Here is a 20,862-nt window from a genome sequence, read left to right as displayed (position 1 = left end):
ACGCAGACCTCAAGCCAATGCCCTGAGGTCCGCACCGCAACATCCTACAATACACGTCCCTGCTAAACATGCATAAACCCCTTAGGGGGCTCACGGTTGTCACAATTCAACCACTTTCGAAAAAGAACACTCCTTGCGGTGAGTCAGACGCCAGGTGTTCGTGAAATGCGACGAGTATCGGAGCGATCAATGCAATATGGTCAATGATCAACCGTCGCCAAACCAGCCGACAATCCTGCCCCCAGGGCCTATCGAGCGCGCATAGGTCATCAACTGTAAGAAAGCAAAGAACGACCACTCAGGTCAACTGAGATGGGACAACATCGACATCCTCTCTAAACATAAGCAAATACTACTAATCAAGTCAACTGGGATGGAACAACTCAACATCCTACCACAGAGTAATTACTGATCAATGAGCTCAACTACTGTATATATGCAAAATCGGTCAACAAGTCATCTGAGTATATGATCTAAAACTACCGTCGGCCACTAGTCGACAATCTAAGATCCCATCAGGTACACTCGCTCAAAGTTATCAACACAACAAGAGTCAAGGAACAAACCGACTATATACAGATATACTATATACAAAAAAACAACTAGCTCACCGATTTCACATAAAGCACGAAACCGCTCTATCTCTAACATAATACAAGATATGCAGAATATCTAAGTACGCAATAAAGAAATATGGTAGACTACTGCTACTTCCTAACTCCATGATATATAAGAGCAACAACCGAATAGTGTAACTGAAACAACATGTGGCTAGCTACCTATAATCAAGATATATAATTGCTAGATAATATACAGAAAGAGCAATAAAGGAAGAAACGCATACCCGAGCGTGCACCACCTGTAGGACCCGGACGTGATCCGAAGTACTCACCTGTAACAAATGTCGGCGCCATGTCTCCTGACTGCAAAGAAGTAAACCGTACCTAAGCAGGTCCACTGGGTAGTGCTTAACCCAACAACTAAGTAAAACAACTAAAAGCATAATCCATAAGCAATCCACGGAAGATCGTTTCCTCAATAACCGATTTACCGCGTAACCGCCGAATCCAGAAAATCGGCACAGGGACTCCGTCGGAACCAACTAAAGTTAATGTCCCGAAGCACCGACTTCATGATAGAGTCACTCCACTGCCACAAAACACTCAACTAAGATGTCTTGCAGCAATCCTAAAATCTCGCCTCCAAACAATTATCGGTCGATAATCGTCGATCCGGTTCCGCGAGAGGTCTATTTTCGACACCGAACCACCGTCAGCTCACATCGGCCGGTATTAGAATAGCCGTCATTTCCAACCCCTGAAATGACATGAGTGACCAGCCAACAAGGCCAGCGACTCAAAGAAAGCTCACTTAGAGAACCGTCGGAAGAATTCCGAAACCGAAACGCGTTCTACATCGGGATTCGCTACGAAAAACGCTCCGGAAAATCCACTTTCGATTCCGGCAAGCGACTGTGGGCCCTGGACAAACAGTCAGAGGTACCCACTACCCGCAAAGCTTCCACAGTACCACAAGAATCAAAGTTGCATAAAAAGTCCCTGTCCGAATACGACCGAAACGCATTATTTCAATCGATTTCGGCGCGTTATGGTCCGTATCTACTACACTAGCATCATTCAGTCCAAACAGAGACAACCTACTGACAGGTCGGTAGTGCCCGGAGGCCGTGCTCCACCTTTCGATCAATTCCGCGCACTGTAGGACCGTTACAAGCGACATCGAAGTTCAACGAAAAACTGCGCACTGAAAGACTAAAATGCTAAATTAACACATCACGCCGCGAGACCCTAAAATGAGTGAGCAACTTATGACGCACTGACCAAATCACCGTGCTCACCTCCGGAGCATCCAGGACAGCTTCGATTGCCGGAAAACACGCACCAAACACAGAACAACAGCCAAAAAGCTCTACAGGGTCGACACCGGCAAAAAGCACGAAACGGGGCTTCCGACAGAAAAACCAAGTGAGCAACCGATGATCATAAACTTGCCGGATCATCTCTCCTTCCGTAAGATCGGGGGAGGCTCGGGAAAGCTCATAACAGTAAACATCTAAACTAGAACAACCCTATTTCGGCTTGGCCGACAACTTGCTCCGGCAGGCTTCCCGCAAGCACGCGCGCGTGGCCCAGATTGGGTGCGGGAGGGAAAGGAGCATGGCGGCTCAACCTCAGGTGAACGGAGAGGCGGCGGCGATGGCAGGAGCAAGCAACCCGCACAGCTCAGGCTCAGGGTTCCGCGGGCATGCGGCACGGCCGCGCCGCGGAGCTCCAGACCGACAGAAGATTGCCTGAGCCGGAGATACCTCGGGTTGGCCCACGCGCGGCGACGCAGGGATGGCGGCGATTTCGCCCGCCACGATACGGTCTGAGGGGCGGCTCCTGCGGCCGCTGGCCCGGCGGCGGCAGCAGAGGCGGCGCGGCCGTACGGGAGGGATGCCGGGTGCTACGCGTGACGTCGCGAGAGTACAGGCAGCCGTCGACTGCGGGAGGAGGTCGCGAACATATCTCGCCTAAAGTTCGGCCCAGGCTGGCAGCTGTTGGCTGGCGCATCAAGGCAGCGGCGCCACGGCACGGCGGCGGTCGGCGGGAGAGTTGTGCCGGGCACAGGCGACGCCGGTGCAGGCCCTGTAGCCTCAGCTTGGGCTCCAACCCGAGAGAAGCGAGAGATAGAGGGAGATGATGGAAGCAGAGAGCTACAGCTCCAGGAGAAGGAAACCTCTTGCTCCGGCGACGCGCAATGTGCGCCGGCGGCTGGGGCACAAGCCGGGCATCCAGGAAAGGAGGAGAGGCGTTAGTCTGCGTTAGGTGATGGGCTAGCTAGGGTTAGGGTCCAAGAATGAAAAGCTTAAATACGAAGCCTCCATTTGCAGAAATTCGCTCTAAACTCAACATTTCATTCCGACCCTCATAGACGATAAAGTGCAGCGAACCCCTCCACGTGCGATCTCACGTTGAAACTGACATAAAGATATTAAGACCTTTTGCCGAATTTCCCGATATTTCCACTCTCGAACCCTTAGCGAACATATTTGCGCGTTTCTTGAAACCGTCCCATCGGATTTTCCGAGTCAACGAACAGCCATCGGCTTCAGCCACAGACGGAGACAACAAAGCTGTGATTCGCTTCACCCTCGATTCAACCACGGATCAGCGACACAATCAATCTTCTATTTCCAATCATAAGAAATAACACTAAATACATATAAAACATGTATTTTGGATTTTCTCGAATCGTGCGTTACCAAACTAAAATCCGACAGGCCATTGTTCGAAGAATAGCTGAACGGTTCGAACGCGCATTGGAATGCTATGAACGAGTCCGTATTACGCGTGAATAGCCACTCTACTTCTACCTGATTCACCGAAAAAACTGAGTTACATTCACTAAGTGAAAACTAATAATCGCGTAACTTCCTCGTGTTTTACTCCTTTTTCTCTGAAACTTGACGCAGTGCTATGTAATTAAATGTACACACATAAACATCAAATCAACAGAGGTTTAGTTGGCACTGTAAAAATCTCAGTCCTTAACATTATCCCCCCTCTTAAAAAGAAAGTTTTCGTCCCGAAACTTAGACCAGCATACCACCGAAATCGAGATTTCGGATATACTCTCCACCACTGTCAATATCACTCTTGAGTACCGTCAATTACAGTCTGGATATATCAACTTCCGTAAGTGAGGAAAAAAAATGGGACTGCGTCCACTCTGGACAAATCGACGGGAAAACGGTACCAACCAAAATCTACGACCAAACTCACCGGGAATCAACACTACCTCTATACCTGCGGACAAAGACAGTCCCGCGACTAGGATTATTCCGATCCAATTTGCCAATTCTGAGATAATTAATCAACATTCAGAAATTTAGGTCCGTTCTACCTTGGTCCGCATAGCCGTAACCGATTCGACTACGTCGCAAGTTCACGTAGAAAAGTCACGAAACAACCACTTTAATCTAGAGTCTATTTACGTAGACTGAAACGAAAAACTCCGACTATCCAACAACGTCAACCTGCTCACCAAGAGCGAAAACGAAACGTTGTTCTAAGACCTGAGTCAAAACTCTCACCTTAGAGACCACAGTCTCCAGCAGTAACCACACAAACTGCCAAAATCTCATCAACGAAAGGTCACCTGCCACAATCTATAGCCCTAGGTTCAAGACCTCACTTTACATCTGCCTAAAAGATCCAACTGACAATACCAATTGAGCTAGACAATTTTGTCCCCTCAAACTTAATCCGGTACGAACAGACCACCAAAAGCTCTTCGCAAGTCCATCACTTGATGCACAGGTCGCTAATCGCAACTGCGATACTAACCATCGGTGAATGCTCAGCACTGGTCTCCACAAGACCCTGTCGTTGTCGTCCTACCATGGACCCTAGCGATCGATGTCCCCAGCAACACCCGATTACTTGTCTCATTGAGACCCAAGCGCACCTGTCACCAAATGACCGGACAAGCATGCTAACCCAAGGTTTGCACGCTAGGCCAAGTCGCAAACCTTATACGCTATCACATACGGTGACAATCAAGGACCAACCACTAGGCTCAAGTCACTCAATCACTGATTTCGAACCTCACGACAACAAACCGAGACTACTACCCAAGAAACTCTTAGCTGTGGAAGGCACAACAATAGGACCAACGATCACCTAGACTCGGACCAAAGTAAAAACCATCAGAAGTGACGATAAGTCAACTGCGCAAAACCTGCCAGGGAATAATCTAAGGCTCGCTACATGGTCAAAGATGGTCATCACTTAAGCTTCTCCTAAGACAAGCTAGAGCGAATATTAACCCAATCCAAAAGTTCCACACCGGAAATGGGTATTTCATCCTAACTTTTGACAGTACATTGTCTGCAGCCAATGTACTTATCAAAAGAAAAGCGAAATATCCGAAGATTCACTACCAACAATGAGTTGGAAGCGCGACACATCGAAGTATCAAGCCACTTGATACCTCATCACTGAACCACAAGTTCACAACCAATACTATCGAAACATCAACTATATAAGTCGACATTCGAAAACAGATCGACTATAAACCGACTCACTGGGAGTCGTAAAGCTTTCAACATTCGAAAGCTACTAGCGACACTAAGCCGCCAACTACACAAACTGAGGCGATAGGAAATGGTTTCTCTAACAGATTTTCGCACCTCAACCGAACTATAATCAAAGCTCCAAGAATTCCGACAATAATCTTGAGTCTCTCGAATCAAGATGGATCCTACTAACCATCGACTATCCCCTGACACCAATTTAGGTGTTAGAACAATCGCATACGATGTATGTACCAACAGGGACCTGACACTAAAACTGTGTCAATATGACTCTGGTAGGAAGAATGAACGAGGTAAAGGTCGAAAGATTCGAACCGCTGATTCCAATCAGCAATCAAGGAGGATAGGTAGGCATCACAACCCTACCCAAAGATCTGTGGAAGCAACACTAACAATACAGTCGCCTAAACGACCGCTATCCAAACCCTGGGCTACACCCTAGTAGCCCCCACTGAAGTCGCGACCCTAACAGGTCATATTGCCGTCTCCGTAGAGACACTCGCAATAGCTCTCGCGTCCTAAGAAGGAAGAGTGGCCCGGGCGTCGGCAGTTAAGATACTTGCCTAGGCCCGAAGATCACCTGGCCCTTCAAGGCCCATCTGACAGGGGTGGCAACACCTGGGGAACGTCGCCCCGCCACTCGATGTCCGAAAAAGTACACCGCCACTACTCCCGACTTAGACACCAGTTGTGCGAACCGTAACACATACAGGAATACCATGCACTTCGAGTTTACCCAACTCGAATGCAACCCAGGACACAAGTCCAAACCCCGCACTCACGTGCCTATACACCGTAGGTCTTCCTAAGAGTCAACCTAACCAATGGTTCAGTTTATTTTGGTTCAGTTCCTTTACTTTTCAAAACAACCTGTGAATGGTGTTGTGGTTGTAACCTCGCTCTGATACCACTTTAATCTGTCACGCCCCGGGGTCCCTTTAGGTTAAAAACACAGCGAAATTTTTTTTTTTTTTTTTTTTTTTTTTGCAAACCTGACCCCAGGGTATGCCAGATCCGCCACAAATATAGGGAATCCACTGTTCACACGGACAGAGTCTCCCCTGTATTTGCACGGCGTCGATCAAGTACAAGAGTATAGCCAGAAAACAACCACAACCAAATGAATATAAAGATAACTATACATCCATACATTCACCATTCACATCACAGTTTTACATTCAGTGTTTAAATAGAAATTCACGAAAATTCTTTTGAAAACTGTTCCCTACACGGAAACCTTTATTCTTTAAGAAACGCTACCACGAGGGGTAGAAAACCTTTTATTTCAAGAAAACACAATTCCTTTATTACATTCCAAAACCAACTGAAAACTCAGATATTCAAATAATAAAACAAAACTGAACCATGTAAACCGACTAAGCTATATATATCCACAGAAATAAAAAGGGTAATAGCTAAATCGAAATAACCTGGGTCGGAAGCTCTATCGACCGCTACACACGTACCTCACGTCTCGTCCCACTACTCAACGCCCGCGATACCTGAAAAATGGTGGGGGAGGTGAGAACATGTAAACATGTCTCCCCTCCCAGTGGGTACCGCAAGCCGAAGAAGGCGAGGAGTACTCACCGGATCAGGAAGAACTATACAACAACATGGGTCAGTGGAAATAAACAAGGTAATGAGCAGATATACAATAGCGATAAACTGAAAGGAAGTAAGAACTATACTGAATAAACGGCTACCGCTACTGTAACTGGAACAGAAAGCATACATGAATATCTACTATAGTAGCAAGACAACTATAAAGTAAGATCTGTAAGTATGCATGCAACGACTGCTACTATAAACATATGCGTCAATGGGACAATCAGTCCAAAAGTACCCAATCTGAAACCAATGCTCTCTTGGTCAGCACCGCAGACCTCAAGCCAATGCCCTGGAGGTCCGCACCGCAACACCTCCCGACAGTACCACTGCCGCTCTAACATGCATATAACCCCTCTAGGGCTCACGGGTTGTCACCATTCAACCACTTTTCCGGAAAAGAACACTCCTTGCGGTGGATCAGACCGCCAGTGTTCGTGAAATGCGACGAGTATCGGGCGATCAATGCAATATGGTCAATGATCAACCGTCGGCAACCAGCCGACAATCCTGCCCCCCAGGGCCTATCGACCGCATAGGTCATCAACTGTAAAGAAGCACAAGAACCGACCACTCAGGTCAACTAGGATGGGACAACATCGACATCCTCTCAAACATATGCAAATACTGACTAATCAAGTCAACTGGGATGGAACAACTCAACATCCTACCCACAGTATGTAGATACTGATCAATGAGTCAACTACTGTATATATGCAAGAATCGGTCAACAAGTCATCTGAGTATATGATCTAGAACTACCGTCGGCCACTAGTCGACAATCCTACCCCTCAGGGTACACCGACCTCAAAGGTCATCAAACAACAAGAGTCAAGGAACAAACCGACTATATACAGATATAAGATACAAGAACGAATCAACTAGGTCACCGATTTCACATAAAATCACGAAACCGCTCTACTCTAAACATGATACAGGATATGCAGAATAGCTAAGTAGAGCAATAAAGAAATATGGTATAACTACTCTACTCCTACTCATGATATAAAGAGAACAACCGAGTAGAGTGTAACTAAACAACATGGTGCTAGGCTCAACACTATATATCAAGATATATATATGCTAGATAATAACGAAAGAGCAAAGGTAAGAAACCATCACCGAGCGTGCACCACTGTACCGACGTCGGATCGAAGTACCCACCTGTACAAATGTCGCGCCTGTCTCCTGACTGCAGAAGAATGTCAACCGGACCTAAGGAGGGTCCACTGGGTTAGTGTCTAACCCACAACTAAGAAACCCTAAAAGCATAACCCATAAGCAATCCCACGGAGATCGGTTTCCCAATACCGATTACCGTAACTCGCCGGAAGTCCCGAAAATCGCACCGGGACTCCGTCGGGACCACTAAAATGTCCCGGAACGCACCGACTCATGATATGAGTCACCCGCTGCCACAAAACACATCAACTAAGATGTCTTGGCAGCAATCCCAAAATCTCGCCTCCAAACAATTATCGTCGGATAATCGTTCGGATCCGGGTTCCCGAGAGTGTCTATTTCGACAAGGGAACCCACCGTCGCTCACCCGTCATTTCCAAACCCCTGAAATGACGTGAGTGACCAGCCAACACGGCTCAGCAACTCAAGAAATGCTCACGAGGAACCGTCGGAAGAATTCCGAACCGAAACCGCGTTCTATCGGCGGATTTCGCCGAAAAACGCTCCGGAAATCACTTTTCGATTTCCGCAAGGACTTGGGGGCCTTGGACAATCAGTCCAGAGGTACCCACTACCCGCAAATGCTTCCAACAGTAGCCACAACGAATCAAAGTTGCATAAAAGCCCTTCCGAATACCCGAAATCGCATTATTTCATGCGATTTCGGCGCTTTTATGGTCCGTCTACACAACTAGGAGTCATTCAGCCAAACCGAGACACCTACTGACAGGTCTCGGAGTGCCGGAGGCCGTGCTCACCTTTCGGAGCAATTCCGGCCACTGTAGGACGCGTACAAGCGACACGAAGTTCAACGAAAAACTGCGCACTGAAACTAAAATGCTTCAAATTAACACATCCGACGCTCGCAGACCCTAAATGAGGTGAGCACTGTGATCAGCACTGACCAAAGATCACCGTGCTCACCTCCGGAGGCATCAGGACAGCCTCGGATCGCCGGAAAAGCACGCACAAACACAGAACAACAGCCAAAAAGGCTCTACAGGGTCGACACCGCAAAAACAGCGAAACGGGGCCTTCCCGACAGAAACCAAGGTGAGCACGATGATCAGAAACTTGCCAGGATCATCGTGCTCCCTTCCGTAGAGATCGGGGAGGCTCGGGAAGCTCGTAACAGTAAACATCCCAGAAACAACCCTATTTCGGGCTTGGCCGGAGCAAGCTTGCTCCGGCCGGCTTCCGGCGGCACGGCGGCGCGCGCGGTGGCCAGGATTGGGTGCGGGGGAGGGAAGGAGCATGGCGCTCACCTCAGGTGACGACGGAGAGCGGCGGCGGCGATGGCGGAGCAAGGCAAGCCCGCACAGGCTCAGCTCGGGTTCCGCGGGCAATGGCGGGCACGGCGGCGGCCGCGGAGCTCCAGGACGGCGGCAGAAGGTTGCCTGAGGCCGGAGGGATACCTTGGGTGTGGTCCCACGCGGCGGCGACGCAGGGAGGGCGTCGCGAGTTCGCCTCGGCCCGAACGGATCTGGAGCGGCTGCGGCTGGCCGCGGCGGCGGCGGCCCGCAGAGGCGGCGGCGGCCGGCGGGGAGGGATGCCGGGGCTCCGTGGACGTCGGCGGGAGAGGTTACAGGCAGCGGCGACGCGGGAGGGAGGTCGCGAACAGATCTCGGCCTAGGCTCGGCCCAGGCTGGCAGCTTGTGGCCTGGGCGGCAGCAGCGGCAGCGGCGGCGCACGGCGACGGCGGCGGTCGGCGGGGGAGGTTGGCGAGGCACAGGGCGACGCCGGTGAAGGCCCTGTAGCCTCAGCCTGGGCTCCAACCCGAGAGAAAGAGAGATAGAGGGAGATGGATGGAAGAGAGAGCTACAGGGAGAAGGAACCTCCTTCTCCGGCGACCGGCAGTGTGCGCCGGCGGCTGGGGCGCAAGCCGTGCACTCAGGGAAGGGAGGAGAGGCGGTTAGGTCGGTTAGGGTGATGCGGCTAGGGCTAGGGTTAGGGTTCCAACGTGAAAAGCTTAAATACGAAGCTCCAATTTGCAGAAAAGTCCCTCAAAACTCAACATTTCATAAAGAGTCCCTCATAGCACGAGTAAAGTGCACGGATACCCCTCCACGTGCGATCTCACGTGAAACGGTACATAAAATATTAAGACTTTTGCGAATTTCCCGATTTTCCACTCTCGACCCCTTAGCGAACATTTCGCGTTTCTCGAAAATCCGTCCATCGGATTTTCGATCCGACAGCGCCATCGCGTTCAGCACGACGGAGAAAACAAAGCTGTGATTTCGCTTCACCTCGATCAACCATGGATTCACAACACAATCCAATCTTCTTTCCAACATAAGAAATAACACCTAAATACATATAAAAATATATTTTTGGATTTTCTCGAAATCCGTGCGTCAAACTCAAAATCCGACAGCGCCATTGGTTCCAGAATAGCTAAACCGGTCGAAACGAGCTATTGGATCGCTATGAACGGAGTCCGATACGCGTGGAAAGCCAACTCTACTCGGTGGCTTCACCGAAAAACTGGAGTTACTATTCACTTAAGTGAAAACTAATAATCGCGTAACTTCTCTGTTTTAGCTCATTTTCTCCTGAAACTTGACGAGTGCTTATGTAATTAAATTACACACATAAACATCATCAACAAAGAGTTTAGTTGCACTGTAAAAATCTCAGTCCTTACATTCCTTCTGTTTGGTTCGCAAGAAAATTAATTTTTTTGAAAAATTATTTTCCATATTTCATGGCAAAATTCTCTTTTTGTTTTTCAATTTTTTTAGGACAACGAATGTCACACCCCGGATTTTCACATTTTTCCGGGTACGCCAACAGACCCGCCGTATACATAGAAATTTCTCATGTATACGAAGCGATAGCTGTACCTGCACACGAATAGGAGCTACAACCAAAGTGTATAGAGCTACTAGAACTAAAATATATATAAATCAGAAAGGGTTCACTGTACGTACAAAAGTCTACCATAACACCTCACTCCAGCGAGTATCACAAGCATAACAGTATGTACATAAAAAAAAACCAAAAAACTACCTCTGACGGGTACTCCTCTAGCAAAAGACCAGGGAAGGGGCGGCTCTAGCTCGAGACTCCCTTGCCTCGGTCAGAATCCACAACAGCAGCAGCCGCAGACGAAGGCTCTGCAAAAGTTGTCAACAACTGGATGTGAGAACTACTACAAAACAGAGTAGTCCTCAGTGGGTACCGTCATCGACCTCAACGGCCCACCCACTAACTCTACAGTAATGTATACACAAGATAATAAGGAAAGATGAAAAAACTCTACAACTATATGCCTCTACACTATCGCTACCAAAACCAACTAACTGCAGACATAAACATGCATCATTAGCTACCACTGACCCAATCTCATACGGGCTACCCAAACGGACCCACCCTGCCTGTAACCAAGCTACACCGTACACCACCCACGGGAATGGCCGTTCAAGAAAATGGTCAAAACAGGACGGTTGCGAAATCAACGCAAGTCAAAGCCTCACTCCGGAGCGGCACTCGTGGGCGCGACCCAACCGAGTATGCAAGCGTGTCTCTGCCGAGCTCAATCAGGCTCTCACAGACTATAGTCAATGCAAATGGGTCTAACTGGTTTAACAACCAAAGCTCAGATGCCCTAGGCCCAATTTGATGCAAATCTGGATCCATCGTCAACCACGACGGCCCCCGTAGTACGGAACAATCTACACACTACTGCAAAACGAGCTCGGCCTCCAAGCATGAGCGTAAACTCACCCTACATTAATCTGAGTATCCAATACGCACTAACAGCGGGGATACAAAAGAACAACAGCTCCTAAAGCTAAATCTGGTAACTTTGCAAAAAATAGCATTGTAGGTTTAATGAGTTTTCTCCTAAGTCAAATCTCAGTTCAACATTTATAATTACATCTAAATTCACTAGCTTATGCTCCAAATTCAGATTTTATAAAACAAACATGCAAATCGATGAATTCGAGCTACTAACAGGGTGAACAAAGCCAATAATACATGCTGACAATTTTAGGACTTAGAAAGCAATCCGACGATTTCGGCAAACATTTAACCCACCTCGAGCGCTCATCCAACATCGGCAAGAAGTTGATAGGAGGAATCCCGTCCGCTCGCTCGACCTCCAATAACTCCACCAAGACACCCACGCGCACAAACGGTCCTCCGAAGAAACGACAAATCCGAACGAGCTTGAACCTCGACCTCCCCAATACACGGCGTACACCGGCTAGAGAGAGAAGGAAAAGAAGGAGTATCCTGTTCTCTAAAACTCCCTACGCGTAAATATATAGGCTGGGTTAGGTTGGGATGAACGACACATCAAAAGGACCAAAATACTCCTTACCAACTCACTTTTACACCTGGAGTACCGGTACTCGGCTTAAATACCGGTACTCGGCCCCTCAATCCGCAGTCTCGCTCGCTGGGTACCGGTACCAGCCTAATGCAGTACCGGTACCCGAGCTCGATACCGGTACTCCACAACAGGCATCGGTACTCAGCATCAGACATGCGCAAACCCAAAAGCATCCAGTTCTACAATCTCACTGGGGTACCGGTACTCCTTCCCAGGTACCGGTACTCAACACTGAAATCCTGCACTTTGCAAATTTCAGTATTAGAACTCCACTCTCGCACCGCGCTGAGTCCGTTTTGCGTCCATTTCGTGCCAAGACGACTCCGACTTGTCTCGACACCCACCAGACGTGTCGATAAGCCCCAGATGCCAAAATCACTCAGACAGCTAAACACCCGGGATATTACAACGAAATTTTTTTTCTCACAAACGTTTTGAGGAGTAAAAAAGAAAAAAAATTCTAATATATTGGTGTATGTTTATCACCGGTCCATTTTCACTGTCTCCTATCTTTATTTCTAGAGAAATGATTCAGTACTTTTTTTAAAATAAAATAAAAAAAGATCTTAACCGTTGATTAATAGAGGGTAAAAATGTAACTTTAATACTTAGCAGGTAAAAGGATTATTTTATTCAAGGTTAGTTTGGTAATTAAATAATACAATATTTAAAGAAACTTTTAATTGAGGTCCTAAATTTATGCATTAATTAGCACTAATTTAGGAAATTAATTGATTAACCAAATTTATACAATTATTAGGCATTAATTTAGGAATCTACTTTAAATGTTTTAGTGTTTCTCAAATTATGCATTAATTTAAATTATAGAAATTTTAGAAATAGTTTTATTTCTAAATACGATGAATTTAAATTTTAAAAATTAAATACTTAAAATTTAAAAGTGAAATTTAAATTAGAGGAATTTCATATTACTATTTAAAAACTAAATTTCTACCAAGATTTAAAATACAGTTTATTCGCACCAGTTTAAAACGTAATGCATAAAAAACTTAGAGAGTAAGATTTCTACAACTAGATTTCTCTAGAGGAATTTCATATTACTATTTAAATTTTAAATTCAATGATTTAAAAACTAGATTGAACCGATTGATTTGACTGATCAGACTTTGACCTATTCTATCAAGAATCTGATTTTAACCTATTGAACCGAATAACATTAAGAACAATTTGGAACCGGTAAAGATAATAAATATTTTAAACAGAATGATAATTTAACTGTTAGAGCTAATAAATATTTTAAATATAATTTTAAACATATAAATTAAAAAGATTAGAATTATTGGTGAGAAAAAAAATAGTTAGGAATTTGAATTCGAATCTGACTAACAATCACAAAACTTATTTCCGAACTCGACGGATTTCAAAAATCCATATCCAAATTCAAAACTGACCAATTTTTCGAAACCCAAAACCAAACCTAAACCAGAAGACTAGAATTCAAACAATTATTTCTGTTTACCATATTTCAAAGTATTTATATAAAACTTAAATTTTTATATAAATTTGAATATAATATTAAATTTTAAATTTAAAAGTGAAATTTAAATTAGAGGAATTTCATATTACTATTTAAAGTTTAAATTCAATGATCATATTGTCAAATCATTTGAAATTTCCTTATATAAAATGCCAAATTATGAAAGGAAAGATAGAGAGAGAAAAAGGAAACAAAGAAAAAATAAAAATTTTAAAAATATAGTAGATGTAAAATGACTAAATTGCCCATGTATTAAAAGACAAAAATATCCTTTTTTGAGGTACCGGTTACCGGTACCTCTCCCAAAGTGACCTACTATTGCAGTTCACAATTTTAAAAAAATAAATCTGAGCCGTTGAATACGCATGAATAAACGGTAACAAAAAAAAAGTATAGAAGCATTACTCTTATTTCTATATTTCCAAACTATATATATAGACATATACACACACACCCATACATACAGAAGAACCATCTCCATCTCTTATCCGTCATTTTCATTATTTCCATCTCTTTTGTCAAATTATACTGTCTAATACGAAAATATAGTTAAAATTTATTTTTAGTTAATTATTTCTAATTTATATTGTAAAGTGTTTATGAGTATTATGTTAATAAATTTTAAAAGGTTGGTAATCTCAACTCCTTTTGTAGAAGGTGTTTATATACCAAGATTTTCAACTAACCAAACAAGTCAAAAATAAATGAAAAACTGTTTTTCCTTTTTTTTCTTACCAACCAAACCTGCATACATGAAAACTATTTTTTTTTTTTTTGCATCGAACCAAACAATAGAAACTAAAAAAAATTCTTTTCCACAAATTTTTCTTTCTTTAAGAAAATAGTTTTCTACCATTTTCCAAGGAACCAAACAGGCCCTTAGCGAAGTAATCTAATTTTTTCACATTTACACTCCAGTGAAACATGTAATTCCATGAGCGAAGCTAGAATACTTCTAGAAGTAAACAACGTCATTCACTTTTACATCATTTTTTTTGGAGAGGGGATCTCTAAATCGACAACCCACAACATTAGAAATGGTCAAGGCTATTTGAACTTTCTAAAATTTAAATTTTATAATTTGTTGACATCATTTGCCTATATTCTAAATAGTTACAAATTTGACAACTTATAATGATTAATATAAGATAAATTTGATACCATAAAATTGTGAAACTCATGTTTTACGAAGTTCAAATAGTAAAGTTGGTATTTAATAATGTCGATCATCGATTTTGATGCTCAATTGCTGAAAACGGCCTGAAAGTAAACAATCTCATTTACTTCTAGGAGTATTCTACCTTTACTCTAATTTCATATATGCTAGCGTAAAGTATAATTTCTTGCATTGGTACTCTTTTTTTTTACAATTGAGAGTAATCCAATTCATGGGACAAGCCAGTTTTGTATTAGGACATGTTTTAAAAGAGAGGCAATATTTTTACAAACAAAATTCAGATGTTGCACAAATGATAATATATGTTTTAAGTAGATAATATTTCAAGAATATATTAACTTATATGTTTACTCATTTATATTGTGCTCATTTTCTTATTCTACAATTAATTTTGATTCCCTCACATTGATAATCATGACATGTATTAATAATAGCATTATAATGCCATTTAACAGTGGGTATATGGCACCAGAATATGTTATGCTTGGTCACTTCTCAGTCAAGTCAGATGTATTTAGCTTTGGTGTTGTAATGTTGGAGATCATCACAGGGAGGAAGAACACTGCCCCCCTGTCACGCCCCGGGGCCGATTTTAAAAGTCTTTTTAAAACAGAGTTGCGAAAAACGTGCCATTTTTTTTTTTATTTTAAAAATACCTCTTTCTCAACCTGGCCCACGCGACGTACAGACCCGCCACAAATACAAAGTTCCTCTGTCCACTCGGACAGAGTCTCCTTTGTATTTGCACGGCGTACCAACGATACAACAGGATCTCAACCACAACCTACATTTACCAATCAACAACCAAGGCATGATATGCATTTCCATACAGCTAACAATCCTTAGAATGATGCATGCCTCTAAGCACTCCTTAGGCGCTGGATGATGCGATGCACAATACAACAAACATCCTATTTAAAAGTGCTCCCCACACGCAAGTTTTTGTTTTTAAACTCTAATTCAATCATTTATAAAAGCCATTCGAAAACCTTTTTAAATTGTTTATCCCACACGGAAACTTATTTTGAAAACCGACTACCTCGAGGGGTAGAAAACCACGATGCAGGACTACAAGAAAACCAAATCTCCACAGAACCAAAACCACAGATCGAAAACTCCAATCTCATGCATAACGGAAATCACCACATTCAAAATCTAACTGAACCATTTATTAAGAAAACTACTAAGTGCGGGAAAGAATAACCAAGGGTGACGGTCGTTACTGCCGTCTAACTAGATCGTCCTCTCGTCGAGCCAAAAATCCAACTCCTCGTCTCTGTAACCTGGGGGGGGAAAGGGGGGTGAGAAACCGCAACCATGGTTTCCAGTGGGTACGACAGAGCCACGAAGGCAAGTCGTAATCACGGAAACCAAAGGAGATAGATAAACAAGTATATAACTGTAAGCTGATATGAAATAGAAACTACAGTAGCTACAACAGATAAAGGAAGCAATAAATAAACCTGCTATGTATAGAAAACAATGCAAAGAATGCCTCAATGTACTGAACCAGAATCTGTACCCAATCTGTGCCTGCTGTATCGGTCCGTAGACCTCAAGCGCTACCTGTCACTAACTGCACCGACCTGATCATCGCCCCGCAGGACGACCCATCCGGATAAGTACACTCCGATTGGTGGCCAAACCGATCGGTGTCATGAATACCACCCAAGTGCCGTGACTAAGTCATGCTGGTATGCTCAACAAAAACAAACCCGGCTAAAGCCGGTGCCTAGGCCGAAGCCAACAACGAGGCGTACAATGCCAAACTGAAATAGAAGCTAGAGCGTACAACGCCGAACTCGATCAACCAGATCGAAACACACGACAAGAGAGTCGATGTGTTGCCTGGACCCAAGGTCCACAGAGATACTGAAATACAAATGCAACTGCTCTACACATGTCTATCACAACTATACAATGCAATCAAGGGTACGATAACCAACGATAACAAGCAATGACATGTAGAGTCTAAACACAGGAATAGAAACAGGAGAAGGAAGTGAAACGCTCTCACGACTACCAGCTCGAAGCACCACCTGTCACTGTCGCGTCGGAACACTGGGTACGCACAAGTCTACCGGACCTAAGAAGATCCACCAAGTCAGTATCCAAACCACTAACCCAAAGCACGAGACTCACAAACCCACACAAGTCCCTGTAATCGGTTTCCCAAAACCGATTACCGTAACCCACCGGAAGTCCGAAAACCACACCGGGACGCCGTCGGACCCACTAAGTTCCCGAACTCACCGACTCGTACCACGAGTCACCCGCTGCCCCAAAACATTCCAATTTGGATGCCTGGCAGCGAACACAAGGTCACACAACAATACGATCATCGCCGAATAATCGTACGAATCCGGGTTCCCGGAAGTGTCTATTTCGACACGGAACCTCCGTCGGCTCACCTATCATCATCGAACCCACAAATGATGATGGTGACAGCCAACAAGGCTTGGCGACAAACACGAAGCAACCAAACACCGTCGGAAAGAATCCGAACGCGAAACCGCGTTTCTTCGGCGAATTTCGCCGAAAAACGCACCGAAATCGACCTACCGATTTCCGCAAAGCTAACGACCATGGACAATCAGTCCAGCGATCATAACAAACTCCCACACACTGCCACAGTAGCCACGCAAAGCACAATTGCATAAAAGACCTCTAATTACATAAAATTTCGTCATTTTATGTAATTTGAGCGATCAGCGCTCGTTCACGCAAACCGAGGCTTTCAAAGTCCGCAGAGACACGCACTGACAGGTCTCGACGTACCCGAGTCCGTGCTCACGTCCGGATCACAGCGGCTCGCTGTGGGAAGCGCGGGAGCAACCCGAAGGTTCAGCGAATAGCGCGCAGTCAGGGAAGATCGCGCCGAACAGAACTAACCGGACACTGTTGATCCACAGTGAGGTGAGCACTGTGATCAGCACTGACCGACGATCACCGTGCTCACCTTCGGAGGCATCAGGACAGCCTCGGATCGCCGAAAAAGCAAGCACAAACCCGAAACAGCAGCCGAAAAGGCTGAAACGGAGCGACATCGCCAAAACAGCGGAACGGGGCCTTCCCGACAGAAACCAAGGTGAGCACGATGATCAACAACTTGCCAGGATCATCGTGCTCCCTTCCGTGGAGATCGGGGAAGCTCGGGAAGCCCAGAACAAGAAACCCACTCAATAAGCCCTATTTCGGGCTTGGCCGGAGCAACCCTGCTCCGGCCGGCCTCCGGCGGCACGACGGGGCGCGCGGGGCCCAGAGTCGGGTGCGGGGGAGGTGAGGAACACGGTGCTCACCTCAGGAGGCGGCTGGAAGCGGCGACGGCGGCGGCGGAGCAAACCGAGCCCGCACGGGATCGGGCTCGGGTTCCAAGAGTTGCTGCGGCCACGGCGGCGGCCGGGGAGCTCCGGGACGGCGGAGGCGGGCTGCAGGAGGTCGGGGGAGTGCCTCGGGTGCTGCCTCAAGCGGCGGCGGCGCAGGGGGGAGTCGCACGCTCGCCTCAGCCCGAGCGGGTCTGGGGCGGCTGCGGGCTGGCCGAGGCGGCGGCGGCTGCGCGCCGGGGCGGCGGCGACCGGCGGGAAGGGGCGCCCGGGCACGAGGGAGGTCGGCGGGAGGGATACCAGGCGGCGGCGGCGCGCTGGTGGCCGTGGCAACCCGGCTCGGCCAGGCTCGGCCTGGGCTGCTGCAGGCGGCTGGAGCGGCTGCGGCTGCGCAGGCGACGGCGGCGGTCGGCGGGGATGATTTGCCGGAGCATGGTGAAGTCCAGGGGGAGGGTCTGCAGGAGACGCAGCCCCGGGCCTTCACACAACCCGAGAGGAGAGAGGGAGAGAGAAAGAGAGGGAAGGAAGAGAAGTGGTGGCTCGGCGGCGGCCGGGGGTGGTGCAGCAAGGGCAGGGGGAAGGGTGAAGGTGGCTGGGGTGACTAGGGTAGCTGGGGCTGGCTAGGGTTAGGGTTAGGGGATCAAAACCCTAGAAAACAACTATATATACATGGTACAACTTGCAAGAAAGCCCCTCAAACATCCAAATTTCAATCCGAATCCCTCACAGTACGACTAAAACGCATGAATGCCCCTCCACGTGCGATCTCACGCAAAACGGTACATAAAATATCGCGACTTTCGCGAAAATACCGTTTTGCCACTACCGACCTCTCCTCGATCAACGCGCGATCTCCGCAGATCCGTCCGTCAGATTTGCGAACGGATTGCACCGGTGCGATCAGCACCTCGGAGACAACAAAGCTGCGATTTCGTTTCGTCTTGATCGACCACGGATTCACGACAAAATCCAACCTTCTTCGAATAGAAGGAAACACACACAAAATACATATAAAACATGTATTTTTGGATTTTCTCGAAATCCGTGCGTCAAACTCAAAATCCGTCAGCATCATTAGTTCCAGAATAGCTGACCCGGTCGAAACGAGCTATTGGACTGCTATGAACAGAGTCCGGTGTGAGCCAGAAGCCAACTTCTCACCGCGGCTTCTCCGGAAAATCGAGTTACTATTCACTTTAAGTGAAACTTGGAAATCGCGTAGAATTTCCGTTTTAACTCGTTTTCGCCCGAAACTTGACGAGTGCTTTTGTAATTAAATTACACACAAAAACATCGTCAACTGAGAGTTTAGCTACACTGCAAAAATCTCAGTCCTTACACCCCCTCCACTCTCAGCAGGATAAAGTTCTCTTGACCTATGTGAGTGTTTCAATTGCGCAACTCCATTTAGATTCAAGTGCTTTTTACATCCTAGCTTCTAACTTTAGAAATACTTCTTTGCTTGATATTGAAAAGAGGAAGTAGGCATTTGATAAACAAAAAAGATCTGGAGCTTCTGATTGGCCGGGAAGCCGAAATGAGCTTTTGGTAATTGCAGAGGCAGAACCTCCAAGCTTCTACTTGCAAAGGAAGTAGTTGATAGGATATTGTCGAAAAACGCTCTTAGTGCTTTGTTTAACAACTGTAGTAAAATAATACTTCTATAAAAGCTCTTCCTAGGTCAAACAACAATGTTGATTTACACTGAAAGACAATTTTGCCTCGTAACGAATTTCTGTCAAGTAATTTTTGGTTTAAATCTCCCAAATACTTCCTGTTGCAGCAAATTTTGAAGCTTCAAATTGTAGTATCTGCTTTTGATACCCTGAAATAGATTTTAGCTTCCTGTTACTACAACCTTTTGCTTCCTATAATAGAGAAGCTATCTACTCTAGTAGTCGAAACTCAATAGGCGCAAAATATACATTGCTTTCTCTCTCTCTCTCTCTCTCTCTCTCTCTCTCTCTCTCTCTCTCTTTCTCTCTCTCTCTTTGTTGTATAGAACATTGGATGGATTTTGATGTACTAAAATTGCAGTGATGTAGATATGGGAACACTAGATCAATGGAACAATTTTAGAGATAGTGGATCCATCCTTAGGCAGAAATTACTTGCAAAATGAAGCATTGAGGTACATTCCCATCGGATTATTATGTGTTCAGGAGGATCCAGCAGATAGACCGATGATGTCGACAGTGGTGGTGATGCTAAACATCGAGACGGTTTCACATCAAACTCCATGTAGACTTGCATTTTGCATTGGACACGGTGGAATTCTCTACAGAGGTATTGGAGACCAATCACCGAATAATAATTATATTCCTACATCACAAAATGGTGTTTCAGTTAGGTAGATGGAGAAAGTGAGATTAATCTATCGATGAATTTAGTATTTTGTAGCACGATCCTATAAACTATTAGAGATACATTTATGTCAGTCATACCGTAAGATTATAGTATTTTTCAGGATTCAATATAAATTCCAGGAATTTTCTTGTGTGAATAAACAAATCTTGAGAGGAAATTTGTGTAAAAAAAACCTTTTATTTGCATGACATCACTACCTTTGTATGTACTGTCACATGTATCTCCTCTTCCTCAATGTAAATTTATGGAGAAACCAACAGTTTCTTG

General features: G+C 45.5%; 1 pseudogene; it reads left to right on the top strand.

Annotated features, from left to right (window-relative positions):
* Positions 1-20,582, top strand: part of LOC109708791 — a 29,843-nt pseudogene extending 9,261 nt beyond the window's left edge.

This window comes from Ananas comosus, linkage group 4 (genome assembly GCF_001540865.1).
Source record: "Ananas comosus cultivar F153 linkage group 4, ASM154086v1, whole genome shotgun sequence".
Taxonomy (NCBI): Eukaryota; Viridiplantae; Streptophyta; class Magnoliopsida; order Poales; family Bromeliaceae; genus Ananas; species Ananas comosus.
The sequence above is the reverse complement of the archived record's forward strand: the minus strand, read 5'-3'. Positions and strand labels throughout refer to the sequence as shown.